At 38.3% G+C, this 6,727-nt stretch overlaps 1 protein-coding gene across 1 annotated transcript in view; it reads right to left on the reverse strand.

Annotated features, from left to right (window-relative positions):
- Nucleotides 1-3,875, reverse strand: part of MACC1 (MET transcriptional regulator MACC1) — an 89,586-nt gene extending 85,711 nt beyond the window's left edge. Inside the window, exon 1 of the mRNA XM_006154478.2 lies at nt 3,586-3,875. The gene's annotated coding sequence lies outside the window, so the exon portion shown is untranslated. The remainder of the gene's footprint in view (nt 1-3,585) is intronic.
- Nucleotides 3,876-6,727: the final 2,852 nt, after the last annotated feature.

Here is a 6,727-nt window from a genome sequence, read left to right on the forward strand (position 1 = left end):
ATAAGAACAATCTATTCAATTTCACCTCCTAATATATATATATATATATATATATATATTGGAGAGGTTTTTGCTATTGGGTGTGTGCGCGCTCCAGAAAGACAGAGAGAGAGAGAGAGACAGAAAGTGAGAAGTCACCCCCAGGGGGGATGGCCATGCCACAATCCCTTCTCCTCCATTTTCCTTTTGGGATCTTGGGCACGCACGCACACGCGTCAGCGTGAGTTTAAGCCACCAGGTCCGAGACTCGAACCATGGTCGACTACATGGGAGTTCAGTGACATAGCCATTACCCTAACTGCTGGTCCCTCACTTTCTAATTTTTATGTTCGATACATTTCAGGTTTCCTGAACTACATGCATTTTGGTACCTTATTGCAATTGTTCCATTACCGATTACCATCTGAGCCTTTTTTATGTTAATATCTATTGTAAACCAACACTCATTTTAGCTCAGATTAATATTTTAAAGCTTAATTCCTATCAATATGATCAATGGGAAAAATGTGACTTATTGCAATAAATAACCATAAAAATAAATGTTCTTTTAAGAGAGTAATTAAACACTTTGTGCTGCTAAAATCTGTTGTTTACTCTTGTTGTTGCAAAGAAAGCTTAAACAAGTGTTAGAAGAATATGCAGTCTGTATCAATGACAACAAAATTTATCCTTGAAGAACTGAAATTTGAAAAATAGCTAACTTTCTCATTCTATGATATGATGCCAGTGTTGTTGACTGTCCAGCCCACATGTTGCCCAAAAGTTTGGAAAATGCTACTGGACATGAGGCATTCTCTTCACCTTTTTCTATTAATCTCACTTTGGCACATCCTTCCAGGCATGGCTCAAGTGCCACCACTTTCCATTGTGTCCTCTTGAAATTCAGTGCACTGTGATTGCCCCTTCTTCTGGCATCCTGGGTGTGTGTTTCTCGTATTTTCGAAAGTCATTCCAGTCAGCTTTTGAATGACTCATAAAGTTCAAGTTCATTTTTTCCTGGTTTTCAATGGCTACAGTTCAAAGAAAGATTTCTAGAAGCTTCTTTTTAATCCTGAGAGTGAGCATCGTACCCTCCACGGAGCAAGATTAAGAAACAGTGACTCCAGGACAGCCAAGTGACTGACAGATTAGCCCTTCTTTTGCTTCACTGTTTACAAGTGCACATTTCTGATAGCAGATAAAGATCCCCTCAAGCGTGCCTGATCTCTGTATTCTAACCTCTAGGTGCAGTCAATGGAAGAACATCACAGGACTGCTAGCAACCCTTGTCAAATGAATAACTGACACTTTTTAGAGAAACCAGACCATAGATGACACTCAAAAACAAAAAACCATGTTACCCTTTATGAAGTATACTGTATGTATTCAGTGCTTCTACAGCTTTCTCCCGTATTTTCATTCTACTGCTATCCTGGACTTAGTGACATAGCTCTTGAAAGAGATGACATTTATATGCCATATCAAATACAAAACTTGGCACACATCACCAACACTGGTTATCCTCTTCAGTTATCACCAAATACCATAGGGGACGCTTAGTCTTAATATATAGTTAGACATAGCTGTAATCGGGTTTTTTTGTTTGTTTGTTTGTTTGAGAGGTTTTTGCTATAGGGCATGTGCGCTCACCAAAAGACAGAGACAGAGAGACAGAAAGCAAGAAATCATCCCCCAAGGGGGATGGCCACACCACAAGCCCTTCTCCTCCATTCTCTGTCAGGATCTTGGGCACGCATGCACACGTACCCGGCGTGAGTTTAAGCCACTGGGTCCAGAACTTGAACCACGGTTGACTACATGGGAGTTCAGCGACATAGCCATTACGCCAACTGCTGGTCCCAACATAGGTGTGATCTTTTAAAAAAAGGATTTCCTAAAAATTGAGTGAAGACATGCTTCAAGTTTAAAATTGACATAATCCCAGAATGTCTTTTGTCCTTCACTTAGCTAATCTATTTTAGCATAAGATAGTATGCAACAAATTTTGTTTTAATTGTCTTTATTATTTCTAAGACACAAGTAGATAAAAATATTCCACTTATAAATTAGTTACAAAGAAGGTGAGAAAACTAGAATAAATAATACATTTTCTTTATGTTTTTTAAATTATATTTTATTTAACTTTAATTACTTATTTATTCATTTGTTTATTACAGTTTGACCAGAGAGGGACAGACTGAGAGAGAGTGAGAGAAAGTGAGAAAGCAAGCCGCCAGGTCCGGGACTCTAACCGCAGTCAGCCATGTGGGAATCCAGCACCCCTAACCACCACACGACCTGCCGGTCCCTGCTTTATATTTTAAAAACTAAAACTTTCCAGTAAATTATAACTAATAATTAAGAGTTCATGATTCCTAGATTCTGTACACTATCCATGAAACCATATTGAAAATCACTACAATTAAAGATAATCATATAATTAACCTAAGGAAGGCATAAAAGGACCACCACTGAAGTCAAGACACCTGAAATGCATCATCATCTTTTACAAAACTATTGTTTATAAAAACCAGACACTAACATAGGTGATTCAGTATCAATCCCAAAATTAGACCCACTGAATATGGACTTACACAATTTTTTTAAAAAATCAAGGAGACTAATAAATGAAAAATACCAGAATTTTCACTACATGCTCTCTGATCTTTTTTTAGATTAGGTAATAAAACACATAACATAAAATTTATATCTTTAACTATTAGTAAGTTCAACAGTGTTATAAAGTATGCTACTTACGTTGCTGGGCAAACAATCTCCATAATGTTTTTTATCTTCAAAACTGAAATTCTATACCCATTAAACAACTGCCTTGAACCCCTCCTTCAGTCTCTCTCTACTTGGAGTTTCTGTGAATTGGAAGACTCAAGATACCTCGTGTAAGTTGAATTATACCGTATTCATCTTTTTTTCTCTTTGATTTGTTCTGAAGTTTAATTGAAACTTAATTAGGATGAAGTCAAGTTACTCTCCATTAGTTGCTTTCTAGCCATGTATTTAGTACAATGCACTATGTTAATTTAATTCTATTAGCCAATGAAGTAGGCTATATCCATTTTACAAATGAAGAAACTGAGGTGAAACATCTTGTTAAAAGTCACAAATCTAACAAGTAGTAGGACCACTGAATCTGGCAGACTTTGAAGTCCACATTTTTTTCAACATACCTGGACGGCTTTTGAAGTATTTAAAGTTTTCAGAGGACTTCAATCATCTACATATTTAAAGCAAGTCAGAATTCTTTTTTTACTGTTGACTTTTAATGTGGTTTGTGTTATGTTTTATATATATATATATATACACACACACACACACACACACACACACACACACAATATTTTATACTTTGATTTTATATTTTATTTTAAATTAGGTCTCAAGGTATTATTCTATTCTGAATGTTAATGTTTATTTTAACACATGGCCCAAAACTGCACAAAATACCAGTTACTTTCCATTTTTCCAACCAGTGCTTAGGAAGGAAGAAGTAGGTTCCTGAATTTTTTCTGGAAACTATACAACTTCCTAATGTGTAGCACACATCAAGAGTGAAAAGGATTTTTTTTTTTTTTCAAAAGTAACACTTACATTTGTAGAAGTAAGTCCCAGCTTCTTCAGTCCAGGCACATTGTTTTAATAAATGGGAGTCACTCTACCAATATCAGGTAGCTCTTCATACATGCCTTGTTCTCTGTGCAGGCGGGCAGCTGCCCTCCTCTTTACTGAGTCACCTGGGACTCGAAGTCCTACCAGTCTGACTCCAATGCTGCCTAACCAGAACCTCTGGGAGGCAAGAGAACTACAACACCCACAATTCAGACTCCTCACCCGAAACCAGGAGAAGAGAGTGGTTAGCTAGTTTCACTTAGGGAGAAAGGGGAAACTGGTAGAAAAACAATAAGGAAAAAAGGCAAGTGGGTATATCTAAGAACAATCTATAAATACGATCCTATTTCTATAAAAGGTAATAAAAGTGGTTTAATGTTTGCCAAGGCTCCCTCAGTGTTGGCAAGAAATAAAAAGTCTTCATGCAAACAAATCCTCAGGCCACAGCCATGGAACCTGTCCCGCCAGATTCTCTTTCGGTGATTCAGCAGTGAAGGTGCCTCATTGCCTTGTGGAGCAGGTGAATAGAGACAGGGAGGCCTGACAGTCTCTCATTCCTCCTATACCAACTCTGTGATTGTTGCTCAGAGATGTCACAGATATAAAGAACACTCTGAGTCTTTATTTTCCAAAATGCTCTGGATTGGTTAAAATTTGCTTTAAAATGTGAGCAAGAATAAAGCTTATAAAGCTTTCCTTTTCCTTTCTATTTTTTTTTTTTAAGAGAGAGAGATTTTTGTTGTAGGGCATGTGCACTTTCTGGAGAGACAAAAATAGGAAGGAAGAAAGTGAGAAATCACCCCCATGAGGGGATGACCACACCACAATACTTTCTCCTCCATTCTCCTCTTGGGATTTTGGACACACACGCACATGCATTGCATGAATTTTAACTTACCAGGTTTGGGACTCAAACTTCAGTCAACTACGTGGGAGATCAGTGGTATAACCATTACATCATCTGCTGGTCCCAGCTCAGCATTATTTCTAATAGTTCAAATTTCAAGACAAAGAAAACTGGGGAGAGAAAGAAAAAAGAAATATTAAAAATGTATTAAAATGAAAGATGTAATCATTGTTTCACTTTTTTTTTTTTTGCAATGTCAACAATAGAGAATTGAAAAAAAGGCTAGGAAATATGCTTCTCCCATTTGTTTATACAGTATCTCTTAGTAGTTTTTTAATTCCTGTTAGCCCAGGGAATGGATAGAAAACAAGCCATAGCTTTCTGTAGGTTCAAAAATATAAGCGATGTGGTCACTGTGGTACAGCAATGGTGCACGTGCCCTGTAAAGTTGAACACCATGTGGCCAACTGAGGCTTTGGACTTTTCTCTCTCTCTCTCTCTCTCTCTCTCTTTCTCTCTCTCTCTCTCTGTTGCAGGTGCAAGCACTCTCTATCTTAAAAAGTAATAATAGGAGAATTCATCTAAAGTAAATAGATAGCAGAATGGTGAAAAAGAAGTTTCCTTTCCCTTTTCAGTACTTTCTCTTCCTCCACTCTATATGCCTCTGCATCTCTAATCCATCCTGGGACTGCATGCTGCCCAGGTCGCCTATTCCACCCTGAGGTCTATTGAAGTTTCCCCTTGAGTCATCCCACGGTCCAAACTGAGCTGTTCTACTTCCCTGTGTCGCAGATCCCTCATCTCCCAACTAGAACCTAACTTTCCTTTATGTCATTTATATTCCTTCCAAAACAAATGGTTCACCATTTCCCCAAACCCTACCATTTTTGTTCTCCATGGTGTTTCTTCTCCTTGAAACCCTCTTTATTCATCTTTAAATGTTCAGATCTCTCCATTCTTTCAAAGATCAATGAGTAGACTCATGCTCTTTTCCAAGAGACTCTCCTCAGATTGTCTTCACCTGAATTCTCTCCAACTGAATTCCGTATTATGGTATCTAGGTCTCTTGTAACCCATTTTACATCTTATCCCATTATTTTGAGTGAATATGTACACACACGCTGCCTTACCTTCCTGTTTAAAGGCAGGACCTTATTTTATTCCCACCTCACTAACTCAGTAATGTACATGAAGATATTTTTACTAAGAAATGAATGCAATTACTGAGGTCATTAGCTCTAAGCTGGGTGATGATGTCTAACACCATCTCTATCTCTCCCATGCCAGGAAAGAATACTGTTAACAGAATATTCCTGTGGTCTAGTCTGTAACCTTAATTTGCAGAAAGGCAAGATATTCATCTAGAATTCAACCTCTGACAATAGCTGGAAGGTGAGGTCTAATGTGTCAGCACTGTCTCAGAAGCTCTTCGTATGCTGCGCACATGGTTTTCTAGCAGCTTCGTATGGACTCCCTTCCCAAGAGTCCTCAGTCCTATGACTGCCTCTTCAAGACCTAGCCCTGCCTTCATCTCTGATTTTTGACCAACGGTAGCATTTGTGACTCCCTTTTGCTATAATCTAATCTCTTGGCTTTTAAGACAAAACTCTGCCCTTTGGACTATTTAAATATCCCTTAATCACTGATCTCCCCTATCCACAGAGAGGAATTCTTTTGGCAGTTGCTAGTTTCTTACGCCTCTGCATTTATAGGTTCCTCTGGTCTCACATGCTCTCCTGTGTCTTGTTGCTGTCAGCCACAATGGAGGAAGTGAACCTTCTAGATCCTGCTGACTCACTCAGTGAGATTTCTGTGCAACATCAGAAACAAAAGCAGGCTGCTGAAGGTGACGATCGTCTGGGAAGTCTTCCTATCTCTCCTCTGATCATATTTTAAGGACTGCTAGCTCCTTAGCATGCCTGTGTGGATGTAATTTAAGCTATGAAAAGTTGGATCTACAGTTTATCCTCAACACAAAGCTCAGATCATTTCCTTAAAAAGATCCTTCTGACCCCTTAGCCCCTTCCATACCAATTTCTATGTACTAATTTCAACAGACATCTGGCTGGGTTGATATTTTGTGTATGTTAACCCAAGATGACTTTATTTCTCCACTGAAATGATGATCACTTGCAGTCATTAAATGTATTATACCTGAAAAAAGAATAGAATATGGACATGTCTTTTTTTTTCCTGACACAAAAAGAGTATGGAGAGCTGGCCACTTCCACGACATGTGTGGGAAGAAGAAAGCCAGAGCTTGAGTGGAACTCTGAG

This window comes from Tupaia chinensis, unplaced genomic scaffold (assembly GCF_000334495.1).
Source record: "Tupaia chinensis unplaced genomic scaffold, TupChi_1.0 Scaffold000410_1, whole genome shotgun sequence".
NCBI lineage: Eukaryota > Metazoa > Chordata > Mammalia > Scandentia > Tupaiidae > Tupaia > Tupaia belangeri.